Here is an 18,015-nt window from a genome sequence, read left to right on the forward strand (position 1 = left end):
AAGTTAATACTGCAGATTGGACCGCAGATGATTAAATTATGTGATAAACAATGTTCCAGGGGAGAATTTCTTTTATCCGTCACATGGACTGAAAGTATCTCGATTATCCTAAAATACGACAAGCTGTTAGGGGAGATCCTAGAATGATCTCGTGTTTTAGTCGCGCTCACACAGACAGACAGGGCGGCAGACTAAACTGTCTGTCAGAAAGTACTTTGTTTTACAGCTGAAGTCATATTACCGTGCCCCTTCGCAAAGTGATTGACAGATGGATTGAGACAGCAAGCCAAAAATAACAGAAAATACAAAGTCATCAGTCCCGCGGCAAGATGAGAACAGAGAAGGGAAAGACGATCGGCCCTTTAATGCACTTTAAGAGCTGAGTATTGTTCTTCTTTGACTTTCTTGGTGTTGAGTGAAATATTGTGGATGTTGACTGAAGGAAAAAAAACATTACAGGCAGTAGTTTCTCTAAGTATTGAGGCGTTATCGGTTCTAGATGTGCAATACATATTGCATATGCCATTATTTCAATTTTAATCCGAAGTAGGTGTGCAGGTGCAGGTAAAATTAGAAATTGTTCAGCCATCCAATACCAGTTTAGTTTTGCCTACAGTCTTGAAATCGTGCAATCCCATGTGTTCGGAAGTCAGACTAAAACTACAGAAAAGAATACGAGAAGATGGCAGTAAATGTTTCTATGGACGGTGTTGGAGAAATAGTTTGCTTGTGCAAAGTTAAAAGAGCAACAGTGACTAAGCTACTGTGTTTGAACATGGTTGATGGATAAAGCTGTCAATGGCTGCCGTCAGATTTCCAAAGAGGCAGATATTACGGACGTGCAACAAGTCTTGATGGCAGCAGACTAAATATGAATGGCACTACTCGCCCCCAAAACACAAGAAAAATCAGCTCCACTTTGCTTGCAGCAAAATGCATAAGTCGGAGGTTTTAGGGTTCTGCTGTCATAAGTGATTAGTCAAAAGAGGATCTTTTCTGTCAGTTGCGTCTGGAAGAGGAGAATGAAGCGGACGTGGAAAAGAACACCACAGCTCTCGTGCTGAAAGCCTGCAGTGTGTGAAGAGCTGGAAGAATTGAATCAAGTGTAGGCAAAAGTATGAAAATATGTCATGCCGTCTGTGAGGAACCTGAAGCTTTGATGTAATTTCCTCCAAAGTCCACCAAAGCTTTGTTTGAGACGAAGTTTTAAAATAACATTTGCATGGCTATCATGGTAATTTAACTTAAACTCTATTTATAGAATGATTAAAAAACAAAACAAAAAAAAACAAAAAACACGAATGAACCAGAAGGCAATTCCCCGTGAGGGTTGATTCCTGCTGGATTCTACTGGAAGAACTAAAGATGCTCATCTGAAGGACTTGAACAATAAGACTCCAGTAGATACTAGAAGCATTTAGCTCTTAAATTATTTTGTTTATAACATGCTTGTTTGTGCATTTTGGTAATGCAGCTACTTTTCACTGAAGGTTGAATAATTTTAGATGTGGACTCTCACGAAATGGAACAATTGGCTTGGTGACGAATGTAACGTTCTCCAGGATTCTTTGTCTTCTGCCTCTTCGATAAGCGTGTTCATTTGGCGACGAAGACAAGCAGCCTGTGGCCATTCATTAATAATAACTGTGCTGACCTCTCTCATTATGACTGTCAAATATATGCCCCTCTTTCAGCCCTGTTAGACCTTTAAAGCGTCAGTCAAACTCACCAAGTCGGCAGCGTAGCGGGACTCTGCGAGGTCGACGTAAAGCATGATGCATACGATCACCGGCATCTTGCATTTCTACAGTGAAACGTGTCCTTGATGTATGAAATCCCATCAGTTTTGTTTTCAGTGTTCAAGTACTGAGAGAGGCTACTAAAGCCTAGTGATTTGTTCCGTCATTGCACACTTGAAGGCAAGACATCCAGCAGTGGAATATAAACATTGAGGTCTCTTTCCACCTTGGATGTTTTTTTTTTTTTTTCCCAGAAAGCATAGATGGTGAAAAAGAGACTAAGTCCTACCTTGAAGTGTTTTGTGGAAGGCGTAATATATACAAGCAGTGTTGCAGAGCCTTAGGTGGTGAGCGGGCTTGCTCTTTCATATATTGAAACAGTAGAATATCAATAACTCAGCAGCTCTGAGATACCCCAGCTGATGGTTGAATGCAGAGCCCTGAGCCGATCCCGTCAGAAATCTCATGAAGATGCTAGAAATGGTCGGAGGGCATCTCGGTCCCAGCTTGAATTTTTTGGGGGTACCTAGTCTCGTAGCAAAGCTCAATTACCCTCAGTAATGAATAAACGTCCGATATTGAACGATACGTAAAAAATGCAGAAACGAAATGGTTCGACGGGAAACCAAGGCTTCGTTTCTTGCGAAGCAAACATGCGAAAGTTATTAATAAACTCTTAGTTTGGAAAATGCTTTGAAGCTTTTACAGTTGTAATCAATCAATGTCAAAAACATTATTCCACACGCTGTTGCTTTTAAAATTGAATATGTATCGCCTCAAGAGGCACAACTATTAGTCTTCATCCAGTTAGCTTTTCTCTGCATTAACGACTTGGACATTGTTTCATCGTTTTCATCTGCAAAGTCACAGAGAACTTGTCAACATGATTGTATTTGGGCCATCCAACTCATTAGTTTACAGTATTATTCTCTTTTCTAGCAAGGAGCTTATCTGTTTTAATGGAAAGAGCACTTCTTCATTGTGTGTAAGGATTAGACTCATTTGTGGTATCCTTAATTCTCAAGTGATGAATTAAACAGGTGGATAACAATTCCTCTGTTTTCTCACAATACAAATATATACATATATATAATTTTTAAATAGGACTTGTTAGATATCTGAATCTTCTAACACCAACAGTTAAACACTTTACTCTAAACCCTACCACATAAGTGGAATAGAAGCCCGTTACCATTGGTTTTAAAAGCAATATAAAATAACTGAAGTCGGAACATCCTGGCGCCGCTAAAGCATGTAGGTTGTCGCAATCTGCTTCTCCAGGCAATTACTTCAGCATCGGATTGTGTGTCACTTCAAGGCAGACTGCTGATCAAGCCCGGCGAGATAAGTGCGAAAGCAGACGTGTGGTTGACTGAGGAGGAGCGGTACCACCACATTACGCTCCGCTCTCGAGTTAAAAAAGCCTGTTTAACAAAACACAAGCCCCAACTAACTTCATCGGAAAGTCGGGGAAAATTCTGAACGCAGCAGGCATGAAACTCAACTTCCTCTGTGGGATCAGAATGTGTGAAGCAGCATGGGGAACGGGTGAGAATTGGTGAGAATAACACAGAGAAGATGTCTGTTATGGAAATAGATGAGGAGTTTGATGGTGTTTGAGTATCGTGCAAAATCTTGAACTTGACTTATTGGGTCTGTTCGTGACTGAGAATGAATGCAAAAGCTTCCCTGCTATTGCAAATGCCTGATGGCAGTTTTAGGGAATAAGTGTGACATATATTGCACATGTGTCAAACTCAAGGCCCGGGGGGAACATCATTAAGACCCTCCAGTTTTTTAACAAATCTGCAAAACTCAAAGTTCACACAAAATTCACACAAAATCTGCAGATTCCCACATTTATTTCCCCAATTTTTCTTTTTACTTCAAATTTTCCTCAAACTTTGAGTTTAAGTGACTGCTTCCTAAGCCTTCCTCGATGTCGAGCTATAGCCTGTGATCGATGCGGCGATTAATAAAAAGCCACGTTTAACATCATACATTAGCACAAATATCTTACAAATGTTTCCAAGTTGGCGCCATAAAATCTATGATTTTAATCTAAAATATATATATAAAACAATCTCAAAATTCTGGTTGGTCTGGTCAGTGTGAAAAGATGTCCAATATTATTTAATTTTAAGAAACCCTTATTGAATGCTGAGACAAACATCTCTTTACTGATATCTTAACAGTTTAGTGGGTTTTTCTCAACACATTCAGATTTTTTGATATGGCCCAAATTGAAATTGAGTTAAACATCCCTGATATATTAGCTTTTTAAGGAGTAATTAATTTTACACAAATGGCCAAGATGGTTAGGACGGTTTTCTTCTCCTTTAGGGAAATATCAGCAGCAACTTGGAATCACTCTGGTTATCATTGTTTTGATATATAAATATGTTGGGTGATGTAAAAACATCCAAGCATGACGGAAAAGCTAAACATAATAAATACATAAGGAGTCAAAACACTTTTTTTTCCCCCACACTGCTGTGAGTTTTAGAATTAATAGCTTAGCTTCTAAATACTCTGCCAGTATTTTCCAATGTTTGCACCATTCAGCTACATTTTCTTTTTCTTTTTTTTTTCTTCTTTTGCTGCAGGACACAGTTTTGTTTGTCCAACTTTTAAAGTCAAGTGATCAAAGGCTGAGAGAGGGCGCCCGGTTTTTTTTTTTTTTTTTTTTTTTTGAGATTTCAGGAGAGACAGAACAGCAAACCAGCGGCGTTTGGCCAGAGGTGTAAATAACTGAAAGCAGGAGTGGAGTTCGGGAAAGACGGCGGGGAGCGAAGGAGATGAAAAGGAGCTCGGTGAGATGACACAGACACGGTGGTTGCTCAAAGCCAGACGGGAAACCTGTGTAGAAATGCATATTTTTTGAAAGCGCTTTTAATTTGACGCCGCGCCAGCCCCCGTAACCGCTTGCCGTCTTTGCCGAAGTTTTCTGAGCACAGTCCAATCGGGTATCGGCTCAATCGTAGCCGCATGATACCGTGTCCATCATTGGCAAAACTGGGGATTCATGTAAAAGCAAACGAAAATGCCAGCGATGATTAATTGAACACTTGTTGGTTGCAGCACAAACGAGCTGACCTTATGCAACCACATGACATTTAGAGGCTGATGAGACAAATGAGAAGGAAGTGTGGAAAGCCGAAAAAACTGAGCGGAGGAACAAAAATCTATAAATGGAAAGAAAAGGAGACCAAATCCAATGCAAACATGCAAAAAAAAAAAAAGAGGAAAAGTTGGTTGTTGTTTTTTTCCTTTTTCATTTAACGATTTTGGGTCAATGAGAAACAAAAAAGAAAGTAAACCAAGGAAGACACTAAAGTGAAATGTAGTTGTAGAGGTAGAAACAACAGCTGTGGAGTTGGACTGCCTGAAATACTTCCTAAATGTTTCAGAATTGGATGTGGAAAATATGTACCGTGGCAGAAAGGCCATTGTGCTTCAAACCTTCGCTGTATTTCCAAATATCCTCAGTTGTCCCTCTTTTTCTGCCACACAGAAAATTTTCTATTATGAAGGTCCAGACAGCCAGCCATGACCTGCTGCCCTGCTTGCAGTGTCTGTTCAATGAAAAAAAAAAAGTCTTCCCAATGGAAGTGTAGAACTTTTCATTTCTATAATTAAAAATCCTTTTTACTCATCTTGTTTGGTATTGAAAAGTTCAGAGGAACTGAAGTTTGGGTTTTCGTTAACTGTAAGTAAATGTTCAAAATATCACTTTGTGTGGCAAAGTCGATTTTTATCAGTTAAAGAAATTAACTTATTAATTTTTTACCCTATATAGTTCTACCTGCTGATGAAGGAGAGGCTTATATTTGTAAAATGTTAAAGTTAAGACAAAGATAGGGAAAAAAAAACCCAAAGTCCTCAAAAACATTTATTTGCTTGCTTATCACTTTAAGTAGCTTTAGTTGCTCACGTTATTAAAAACAAATCTCTTTCTTAGTAACTTTTCCTCACTCGCGCAGCTCCTAAGCATGAGAGGTGCATAATGATGAAACTGTGGTTTTATTGAGGAAATTCAAGTATATTATGTTTTCTTCTGACATTGCTTTGAGTGTTTGCTTGATAAATAAGGCTGAGTGACTCCCCGCACAGCTAGTTTTATTCTGGTCCCCAAACTTCTGTTCTTTCATCTGTTATATGACCACAGTCAAATGGTGAAGCTTGGGTTTAAGATTTTAGCATTTTGATAGTCTTTTGTCTCTCCCTTTCTCTGCACCTTTAGTTTTTGCTTTCTTTTTCTAACATAAACAATTCATATTGATCTTTTTATTCTCTAACTTCTTACTTAATTCGACGCCCCGTGCGTTGCTCGTCTTGGTTTCTCCTTAGTTGGTTCTTTCTCTCTCTCGCGCCCCAGTTAACTCCCACCGGTTGTATTATAATCATCCATCCACCCGTCCTATCGTATTAATATGCTGTCGGCAGCGTGATTTCAGCAGTAGCTCTCTCCATTAGCTGGCACTGCATTAGTGCATTACGTCCGTGTGCACAGTGCTGCCTGTTACTCAGACGGACACATTAACAACATAATGGCAAACGACTAGCTGCATTCTAATGCTACCGAGCACGTGGGCATGCGTGTGCGCACGCACCCCTCCGAAGTTTGCTTAAATATTCATGCCGGCCCACATGAGTTAATTACATTGTCAGACTTCCGTACATGCTTGCACATACTTAAACACATACTCCACATAAACACACCTGGTTAAGGCGGGGGGGGGGAGAGGGAACCTATTAGAGTTAATATTCACCCAGTCCGAGTCCAGGAAATAATGCGAATGCTAATGCAGCGAGTAAGTCGCATGCGTTTTGCTCAGCGGGCAACACAATTCAAGAAGTGATTTTTAAAAAGTAGTGCCTGATATCTATGAAGTGGGTATAAAGTACGTCAGGAAGGTCAGGGATGAAGTTGAGAAGTTTAAAGTACGGCTAGGCTATAAAACAATATCCCAGGCTCTGAGCGTCCCGCGGAGCTCCGTTCAATGTGTCATTTCATAAAAGGGGACGTACAATACAGCTGCAAGGCTAAATTCCCCATCCAAAGTCGCAGGCGAGGGAAGGAGAGCATTAGTCAGACAAGCGGCTGAGTGGGTGATTCAGGTGAGATTATTCCAAAAAAATGTTTTGGACTAAATTCTTTGGTGAGGTAAAATGCGTTTCCCGATTCTCAGCACCAAGCAGGGCTCTTAAGCTTTCCGTCGGCTGCGCAATCATAACAACAAATACGCAGCTAGCAGACGATTTTTTTTTTTTTCATCCAGTGTTTGTGCGCCTCCCATGTCTAATGCTGCCGTGGGGAAAACGCCCATGTCGAAAATCTCCACCGTTCCATCTGCTTTGCAATTATCTCGTGTCGGTCAATCGCATACAATCCCAGTAAAATGCAATGACATTTGCGCTTGTAACATGACAAACTACAAAAAAAAAAACAAACAAAAAAAACTAATGGTGTATGAATATTTTCATAGCTACTTTGTGAGAAAATGTCAGTTGCAGAAAATGGATGGAAAACACGAGGGGTGTTCAGAAATGGAAACCGCTTCCTCTCAGCGCGTGTTCCTCCCTCAAAACACAGAATGATGGCGCTTCCCTCGAGACCACATGGAGCAGATAACGAGCCGGTCCTCCAGCTCTCTCGCCTGTACCGCTGCCCGGTGGGATGCAGGAATCATTCGTGTTGGTGGGTACCTTTATGAAAGTGGAACGTGAACAAAGGTCAAAAGTGTGCAAACGTCGTATTCCCCCTCCTTAGCCTCATCCTTGAACGTTTCCAATGAGCTTCAGCTGTTTCCAAGGTGTGCGTATTAAATTAGCATTACTAAATATTTTCTGAGTGCAAACAACAGCTGCTGTGTATATCATTAAAATGTTTTTCCCAAAAACATACCAAGAAGAGAGGAGGGTGGTAAACATAAATGCAACTCACTAAACTTTAGACGACATAAGTTTATTTAGGCAACTCAAATAGCTATGCTAACAAGCTAACTGTCTGACATGTGATCAAAGGAGCGTCATTTGATTGGCTGAAAGCTGAAGGTCGTCACACTGGCCGGTTAATTTTTAAAGGCTATTCTTTTTTTTCATTTTTATTTTTATTTTTTTTATCTTTTTGCTAGTGAATTTATAGCAAAGAAACTCAAGTAGACTAAAACACTGTTATAGATTCAACGTGTAAAAAGTCTGATTTGTTTGAGACTATATTTAATCAAAAATAGCTCTTCGGTTTAGCGTCAGCAACTGAGCTACAACTTAATTTCGTCTTTTCTTACTTCAAAATAAGGACTCAAATGTAAGCAGTCATGTAAAATCAGTTCCCTTCATGTCAACAATATAAACTCTCTTTCTGCCTCTGTAAGAAAAAAAATTGCTTTTAACTTTACTCACAATGAGTGGACACTTTATCTGCTTCGCATTATGCTCCAGTGAAGGGTTAATTCGCCCTTCGTCGTTTTGTACCCAGGCTTTGAAAGTTCTTCCCTACCAGCTTTGCTTTTGCACTTGTAAACAAATCTTTTCAATTCTCTGTATTTAAAGAATTGCTAATCACATTGCTTTGGAATTTCAGTACTTTAATGTATTAGGGAGATGAATACAAAAATTTAGCTGAACTCTCCTTTTTTCTATTCACTTTGTCTCTGTTTTACATTTAGGGAGCTTCACGCCGAAATGAGATATTAAAACGACCCAAAGTTGGTTTAAAAAAATGGCAACTGTTTAGCCCCATTTCTGCACAGCAGACATGCACAAAACCAGCTTATATTGTCAAAATAGGCAAAAAACAAAATAAATCCCTTAAATTTAGGATATGAAAAAAAGAAATTGCAAAAGTATGAATTGAAGGAGGGACAAAATCACCCACTCTTACTCTGTATGTGAACTGGGGAAAGCTCCATTTTCTCTTGCTTCTCACTAAATTGTTTTCAAACCACAGGATTTGTCTAAAACCCCCGTAAGCCTTCATATCTGCAAAGCAGATGCTTAAAGGTTTTCTAGAAATAAGCCATATTTAGGTACGTAATTGAAATTTATTGACTTCATTAGGTACAACTAGCTTTTAGAGGTTCTGTTTTCTGCCGAAAACCCTTTTGAGGAAATGGCCACTGACCGAAGATTAAACATTTCTTTCAACATTTAAAGATTAACTGATTCTCTTCTGCCGGCTGTTGGTGTGAACCTTGAATTTAACGGGATTCGTGTTTTAATAACGGTATACAATCAGTTAGAGGATTTCAAATTGAAAAATTGAATAAAGTGATATGGCCTTCTATATATTAGTTGCACAGTTATTGGAACTACCACTGTCTTGTTTCACTGCTAACCTGTAGGTGGGTGCGCACAAATGGTCTCTTAGTTATGCTTGGGAGCACAAGAAATAGATGAGCAGAAAGTCTCGCCATCTGCTGCGCCGCTGTTTGAATCTCGAGACAAATGTTAGAATGTCAGAGTGCATTTGTGCTTTTCTCCTACTCTGTGAAGACACCAGGACTGCTGTGGCAACAGGCTGTTAGGTTCTGCAAATTAGAGTGGGTTTAATCAGCGTCACAACAAACACTTGGGGGGGGATCATCTCATCTGCCTCTACACAACACAAGATGTGAAGGAAACTCACCTACTAACTGGGATTATAGCGGCGAGCAACAGTTTTCAGCGTGTGGTGCTCAAACATTTTCAAATTTCTTAGTGCGCTTGGCTGGAACGCCGACGCTTAATGAGTTTGAATGCGGAAATGGGTGCCGCCATTTTCAGTTCTCCTCCGTGTTAACTCGACTGAATTAAAGCGCCAGTCTTGACAGTGCAGTCTTAAAATTTAAACCTTTACTCAAGCTGTGGTGCGGCGCGGACCAGGAGAGTGGAGTGTTATATTAACAGTGTTAGGAAGATACAAAGTGATTTTAGCAGCTGATGGTTGGTCTACGTTATACTCGCATGGCAGTGATTGCAATTGTTCAGAACCGATTTTAAAAAGTTGCTCGAACAGATATCTCCCAGTTTCAGTTGCAAAATTCATACAGTACAGTCAAAAGACATGAAAAACATAAATCCATCCTGCCTTTTATCAACCACTCAGGATGGTGGGAGAAATTTTTCTTTGCTCACCAGTCGCCCTTTTCTACCAATTCCTCGTTGTTTAATCTCCAAACGCCTGGCTGAGTGTCTTTGCCGATTATGTCCATCCCTCTATGACCACAGTGTGCCCGTCTTCTCATGTCTAACAGGATTATGCATCATTTCACAAATCTCAAATCATCACAAATGGCTTTTTGGTACGACTACGACTACAACTTCACTGCACTCGCGTCTGTTTTTTATCTCTAGGCATGGGCTGATGTTTAAAAGAAAAAAGTGTCACCTTTAAACTAACAGGTTTTATTGAAATCACGTTTGCCATCGATTCAGCTTTGTAAATTGTGAGAGCGTTTATTTCAGTCTTTCCAGTGCACAATACTATTCAATAAAAGAGTGGGGGTAATTGTTTTTAATGATTTTTCTTTTATCTGCACAATAAACGTAACTAAAGCAACTGATGCAGACGGGATGGGAAATAAGCTTGCAGGGAACTATATTAACACACACATTTTTTCGTCTTATACAGTAGTATGATTTATGATGCGCTGTAGTTTGTCCACTTGTGCATTGCTCTGGTTTTAAAACTACATATGATGCAGCAGGCAAATTAGCAAACTTTTTTTTTTTTTAACTCTTCCTGTTATAAGTTTCCAAAGTGATGTACAAAACATGACTGAAGTAGCCACCTGCTGGGCTAATGGTTGAGCTCAGACGGGAGCCTACAAACCGAGACGAATCAAAACAGGTCACGCATGCATAACAAGGTAAGGAGTGCCGCTGCCCCCACAGTAACTCAAGAAAACACACACACCCCTTTTAATCAAAGCAATTGCTTAGTATGATTGAGTTTTGCATGGGTGCACGTGAGTGTATACTGCGTCCCGCTTTCTGTGAAGTTTGTCATTTTTGATTTTTCAAACAACTTGCATCAAACACTGTTTTTTGTTGTTTTGTTTTTTTTTCTCGCCCTAGCAGCATGCTCGAGTGATATCCAAAGACTTCCTATTGTAGCCCCTCATTTGCTGCTAAGTTGTTTTTCATTAAGAAGATTGTAAGTGCTTTCCTCGCAGGTCTGCTGGCGTATTGCATGATGCCTAACATGCCTAATGGGTTTGGTACAAGGGAATACCTTTAGTAAAAATCAAACATCCTTTGAATCAAAACTCTCCAAGTCCAGCAGGTTTTGTTTGCTGGTTTTGTGTACGTACCAACTACTCTGTTTTTTACAAAGCAAAACAAAAAAAATAAAGTTCCCTAGCTGTTTTTGCCGTGCACCTGGAGACATTTACGGCTCCAGGCGCGTTGCGTCACCAAGAGAGCGAAAGCGCAAAACTTGCAGGACCAGAGTGCGATTCTTATGTTTGAATTGTTCAAACATAAGAATACAATCTATCCCTCCGAGTCTCCAGGAAACGGGTGCAAATGCACATCAAAGGACAAAAGATGCTCCAATGACGCAAACTCCAAAACATACAAACGCAAAAAATGAAATGCAAGAAATCAACGCTACAAACAAACAAAAAATAATAATTTCAAAAATAAAAATGCTGTGGTTACAGAAAATGGAACCAAAAATCTACAATCCACAAAACAAATGCTAGCACAAAATGCTACAACTAGAGGCAAAATGCTGCAACCATCTCTGTTTGGAACATTCATGTGTTTGCAGAGCGTTTCTCTGTATGCTGCAGATTTGCACCCATTAGCCCAGGTAGTAAATGGTAGCCTACAAAGTAAAAAATAGCAGTTCAAAGAAAATTCTGTCTGACTACTGATGCTATTTGGCCATAATTCTTGTTGAGCGGGTTATGTGAGGAACTGTTGCCATTCTATAACTCTGAACTAGTCTGTCCCTTTCTCATCCAACACCAACTTGCAGTAAGCCAGTAGTTTCAGAAATGCCCAGACCAGCCAAAGTGACATTTCATACCACTTTCAAAGTCATTTTGATGCCCTGTCCTTTCTAGTTTGGTGAGATCTCCTGAAAGTTCTCTTAACCATTTTTGGATACTACTGGCAAAGACAAATTTAAATTCCCCTCAAATTTATTTAGGTCATTGTGAAAAAACCAGCTTGGAGGACTGAATCCAGTACATGTCATATTCCCTTGGTGTATGTTTGGGAGCTAATTTGATGTGTCAGGCTGTCTTTGGCATTTCAGGCATGTCATAGAGAGAAGATGGTTGCCTACATGTGTCATGGCAGGTTTGCTGCACAGAAAGGACATCTGAAAATGGTATCCTATTTGTGTGGTGGCTCGTAGATGTATGAGAGCATGTTTGTCAGCTGGTTGCCTGTAAGTGTATGCAAGTGAGGCTGGAAGGCCTAAAACTCATAGCACCTAAGGGCAGCGAAGGTCATCCACCTTGTGATCTAACCCCTGGGAGATTAAGACGAACGGCCCATAAGCACCTCTAGTTCATGCCAAATTTGCTCAGGTGCTGGACGGGAGCAAAGGAGGACCACAGTAAAGGCCCCTGATCCCAGTTCCCAGTGTTTCCATGGGTGTCTGTGGTAATATCCACACACATGCCCCTGCAGGCACACCCAGCCTCCAAAACGCCACAGTCCATCAGGGCACAATCCAAAGCTCCCAGGCCCCATTTCGTCCCACCAAGACCCTCACAACCTTACCCCAGTAAACCCCCTTGCCACTCCTACCCCCAGTATACAGCCAAATCCTGTCCCTCTGGTGGTAGACGCCACACCCTCAACCCAAAGTGACAACTCCATGCCGGACCCACCGCCGCCCAAGGGCAGCACACAGATGTCCAGCAATGCCTAGAGACAACACTGCCTCTCTGCCAGCAGACTTGGAGAGACTCTTAGTCATTTAGATTATTTGGGCTGCTTCATTTTCACACTCGGGTCAGAAAGGTTTAAACAACAGGAGGACACACTCCTAGTTTTATGTGCTACTAAAAGGTGTTCAATGATTTGGAACAATAGGATCATTTTTAATTTTTTTATTTATTTCCCTGAGTAGGCAGCTGGTTTGTGTGTTTTTGAATTTCTTGTGCAGCCCTTGTGTATAATTACTAGATTTGTATTCAGGGCATTCAGAGTTGGGTGGTAACAGATGGGCATTTGTTCTGTGTGTGCCAGTCGGTGTTGATTTCAGTGAGTTAGATACAGTGCTGTGAAAAGTGAGTGTGTACGATAGTGAGAGAAGGAAAAATAATGATTTATCAATAGTTATATTAAAGGCTTTAGCCTCAGCTGCCTGCCTCCTGTCCTTTTTTACGTCATATTTCTCCACTCCCTGACAAACTCAGACCTAAACCCTCTGTAAAAGTTTGTAAGGTGTTGCATTTTCCAGTGAACCCTCTGACTTTGTCTCCTCCCCAGCATCTGCAGCAGCAGCAGGCAGAGATGCATTTCCAGATCTGTAAATCTTTGTGTTGCAAGTTCCTCTTGGAAATTTAAATGAACTGATTCAGTGGGTTGGTGTTGCATCTTACATTTTTTTCCTCGCCATTAGATTCCCCCCCGTCTCTCCTGTCATGCATCCATGAATGTTGTGCAGCTCTCAAAGGGCATTTAAACAACTTGATTGCATTGCTATTCGAGAACGAGTGCCTTACAAATTGTCAAATATTTGGATGGACATCGAGGTTGGATTAAACTGTCCTGAAGTGGATCTGTAATTAGTCAATACCTCCTTTCCAATAGCTTGTAATCCAAGCCTTTCATCTTGTCTCCAAGGTGATTACAGCAAGTCATCCTCCTCCTCCTCAATTAGAGGTAACCCTCGTGCCGTCAAATTGCAGAGTCCACTTGCAAGTTTCACACAAAAGCCACATTAGACTAATTATTGGTTTTACAATTTATCTGTGATTACCTGCAAATGTGTGTGTGTGTGGGGGGGAGGAGGGAACAGTCTTGGGGCCTAACTGGCAGCTGACTACAGTTTTATCACAGTTTACAAATCAAATGCTACAAGCACCAATCAAAGGTGTAACATTGAAAAATAAACTTTAAATCCTAATTGATCAATTTTCCACGTCGACATTGTCCGTGTTTATTCCGTAAATGTAGCACTGCGTTAATCAACCACTTAAATTGTCAAGTAGTGGTTGTGTTTTGTGTTTTTTATTATAAATGTAAAGTTTTTCTTTAACCTATGCTAAGGAAAATAATAAATAATACATTCATAAGTTATAGTAAAGTGGAACAAAACATCACCAGACCATCTCTCCATCACCGCCATGTTTGAATGTAGATCAAATTATGATGGATTATTATTATTATTATTTTTTTTTAGATATTTACTTTATGTTGAACTTCTGCTTGGTTGCACAGGACTGGCATTACTCAACCCTGGATGCATGTTGTGAAATTTTATCTCATATTTCCACAAAATATGGTCAAACATTGTTTCCATGTATCTTTTCACATTTTTCCCCATAATGCATCAATTCTTTAATTAAAAAAAAAGTTATTTGTCTTCACTTAGGCAATCTTGGTCTTATTTTGACTTTCACAAACGAAAATTGAGGCAGCCATTGTTTCAGTTTTTGAATTTTTAACACGGTTGATCAAATATATTCAAACATTATAATAATATAATAGTGAATCGCGGTTTCCTTTACTTCTTTAAGTTACAAAAAAAGGGACCTGAAGTGAAATGGAAACATTAAATAGTCCCTATAGGACAGTGAAACAATTATTCGAAACAATTCCCTCTTTCAAGTTTGACCTGCGTCTTCCAACGTCATTTTGATTTCAAAGACACAAACGAGCACCTTCTTTACTTACTCCTACTCCTAGGTGCTACATAAGCCATTTTGAGGCATCCTTTAAGGATTGAGCACAGCTGATAATGGCTATTTAATGGGCTGCTAACATTTGAAGTCAGTTTTCAGAGGCAAAGCAGACGGGGTGTAAAGCGGTCTTGCTGGGCGAGTCCCATGGCTTCGGTGGTGAAGCATTATCACCATCAGACCTTCTCTGCTACAGTCTGCCACTGAAGAGCTCCTGGGAATTAATGGCTCGCTGGGCCATTAATTCACTCGCTCGCTTATACATAAGTCTGTGAGATAAAAACTAGCTAAGAGACCTTAGACAACCATCGATTCAGTTCATTATCTGCGTCTTAAGCTCTCTGCACTTTAACACATCCGAGCGTACATGACGCCGTTCACAAATTACACCATCAAGATGAAACATGGCAGCGCTGTTTTTTTTTCTCCCCCCCTTTTATTTTTTTCCTGAAAACATGAAAAGAGAAATGCGACCAGGAACGCATGGACGTTTTGGATGAATTTTAAAATGTGCTCCATGTCTTATTCTTTTGTTCTGCCTTTTTTTTTTTTTTTGTAGTTTCCCCCCTTTGAAAACCTTTGTTTTTTTTTTGCCTTTGCTGAAATCAGTCTCCCTTTTGTTCATTTATGCCGCACAATGGTCGCTTTTCTATTTCCTTTTTTCATCTACCATCGGCGTCGGTTCTTTTCGTCTCAACCTTTTAGCAGACTTAAACAAGTCCCTTGTTTAATTTCATTCACTTTTTACTTCCATCTGTTTTTCCTGGGACTTGTGTCACTTTACCAAATCCTCTGTTTGTGTTGCACCAATTATCTCCGTTTCCTCTCCTTCAGTTTCTTCATCTTTCATCTCTTTCTCACTTTGCCTTTCTCTGTTGGATGTTTCCTCCCATAGGCTTTTTCTTTCTTTTTCTCATCAGTCCCCTTCTCTTCCCTTTTCTCTCATGCCTCCTCTTTTGTCTTTATGCTTTTGCTAAACATCCCCTCATTAGTTCTCACGCATCTGTTCCGATGATTGTTACCCCCCGAACCCCTGTCGCTTTCTTTTGCAGTTTGCTTTGACGAGATGATTGCTGTTCACCTCTGCTGTCTTTTCTCTTGCTTTTTTTTTATTTTCTCAAAAGTTTTTAAACCGTTGTTCCTCCTCACCTCTTCTCATTCTTTCTCTGCATGCAGATTTGTCGATGCCTTCGCGGCTCGTCCAATCAACGCCTCGTTTCTCCTCTAACGTGATTAAATTAAGTTGTTTCCTATTGAAAAGTTTTACTCTGCCAAAAATATGCTCAAAAGGTGTTTTGGTATTTGATAGCCATGAGTAGAACAGTAATTACGTCTCTTTTGGATTAAGTAAATGAAAATAAAACAAAAAAAAAAGAAAAAAAAATGCAAATTATTAGTTCCTGCATTCAAAACAAGAGGATTTTTTAATCTCCTAAATATTAAATGTTCTCCAAATCAGAGGTACACAGACCTTGAAGCATTTAACATTCAGCTGCAGCTAATTTGGGACGTTTAACTATGGTTATTTACTTTAATTTTATTCTACTTTCACCATTGATTTTATTTATGCTCACTTTACTCTCATTTCTCTTTTTCTTTATTTATTTCCTGTACTTGGCACACTGGCTGAGGTAAAATTTTACCCCCTTCACCCATTTGACAAAATGTACCCGAGGCAGGAACAAATCGACTCCCTGTGGCAGATTGCTACTTTTCATGCTTGAAAATAGTTGGGTGGGGAAAAACAACTGAAACTGCAAAAGTATGAAATTGAGAAGGAGTGAGATGACAAGCAAGCCACTCGGGTATAGCAACAGTCTGCAACTTTGAGTCTCATGCCTCCTGTAATGATGAACACACAAAGTTAATGCCTAAATGGTGCACAAACTGGCAAAATAAGACATTTGTGTACTGGATTTACAATCCCGTCGATCGGTCGGGATGAAAATCAGCCTGTTCTGGTCATCGACTTTGTATAAAACCAACTCTCTCCTATATCACTAAAAGCACTTTAGTGGACAAACCCTGCAAGAAGATGTGCAAGGCTTTTACACAAAGTAAAACAAAAAATTAAATGAGATATTGAAGTCAAAACTATCGGAATAGGACATAAATGGGAAGAAGAAGTGGTATTTGTCTGGGATCTTGTAAGGGTTTTTCTCTGTCTAGTCTCAGCCAAGATGTGATTTTCTTTTTTTTTTTAGTATTTACTTACTTCCCTGTTTTCGGGTTATGTTGTTTTGCATTTCATGCCCACCGCACCAAGACCCTCAAAGACTCCAGAAGCCCGGCGGGGTTGGGGGGACGAGGGGAATCTGCTAATAATTTGTGCCACACAAAGGCAAAGGGACAAATTGTGAGGGAAAAAAAAACAAAAACAAAAATAGAGACAGATGGACTCGGGGACAGACAGTGGGGGGAACCGACAGTGGAATCTCAGCCACAGCCATCTTCTGTCGGGTAAATTAGCTAGATAACATTCCTCAGTGCCAGTCCTCGTCTCATTAAATGGAAACTCGCGCTGGCTATTAAAGGGCTGAGTCAAATTTTGAGCAAGCAAACAATTCCTCAAACCGACTCGGATCAATTTCGCAGTGTGGTGCGCCTGCAGTAAATGCAGCTAAGTTTTCCCGATTTATCATTCCTTGCGCAGCATGGGGGAAACGTTTTATGGTCATTTTTTAGTAACGCCTGCAAAGCATGAGCATTTGCGTGTTTTTTTTTTTTTTTTTTTTAATTAGCATTTAAAGCACATTTAAAGCGCATTTAAAACGAGGAAATCCCACGTGTTCACGTTCAGCAATTGGCGCACCTGACTCAAAGCGAGCGTTTCGGTGTAACTGCTCGAAAACGACACGTGTTCCTGCACCCCACTGTATGTCTGAGATACAGAGGCAATGTGTACGTGTAAAGCATCAGGGTTAATTAGCATCACTCCACTGCCATCTATCAACCTAATGCTCAGTCTCTGGCCCTTGACAGCTCCATTACCGCCAGACACACACGAGGGCCAGTTTAGGTCATTGTCGGGCCTCTCTGTTCGCCGTACGAGAACAGTCATACTTCAAAATATCTGTTTTATGAGAATATAAGGACTGAAAGCAGCAGCAGCAGAGATGGCTCACGGAGTTTCCAGTTATTAACTATTCAGCAGGGTTCATGAGATAAATGTCTTTGAGATACGAACAAAAAAGCCACAGACCTAGATTTTTTTTTTCCCTCCTCTGAAGGTACAACTTCTGCTTTTTATTTATCAGCTCGGTTCACATGTGCAGTCCAGACTGATCTATTCTGAGGGATGAACCTGTTCCCCACCACTGCCAGGACCATTAAGGAATAAACGGCATAAGAAGTAAATGTCTATTTTGGCAAGATTTCTTGGATTAAAGGATGTTGGTTTTGCTCCAAAGGTGTTCCCACTGATG

General features: G+C 40.2%; 1 protein-coding gene and 1 long non-coding RNA gene across 2 annotated transcripts in view; one reads left to right on the forward strand and one right to left on the reverse strand.

Annotated features, from left to right (window-relative positions):
• Positions 1-18,015, forward strand: part of LOC106959179 (metabotropic glutamate receptor 8) — a gene marked incomplete at its 3' end in the record, with an annotated part of 110,821 nt that overhangs the window by 88,183 nt on the left and 4,623 nt on the right. The gene's annotated exons all lie outside the window — the stretch shown is intronic.
• LOC106959180 (uncharacterized) lies at positions 719-16,457 on the reverse strand. The gene is made up of 3 exons (XR_001427291.1): positions 16,447-16,457; positions 11,697-11,699; positions 719-1,687 (listed from the first exon to the last, which is right to left on the reverse strand). It is a non-coding gene; the product is annotated as an uncharacterized LOC106959180 (long non-coding RNA).

This window comes from Poecilia latipinna, unplaced genomic scaffold, assembly GCF_001443285.1.
Source record: "Poecilia latipinna isolate Pla-1442-1.1 unplaced genomic scaffold, P_latipinna-1.0 Scaffold1051, whole genome shotgun sequence".
NCBI lineage: Eukaryota > Metazoa > Chordata > Actinopteri > Cyprinodontiformes > Poeciliidae > Poecilia > Poecilia latipinna.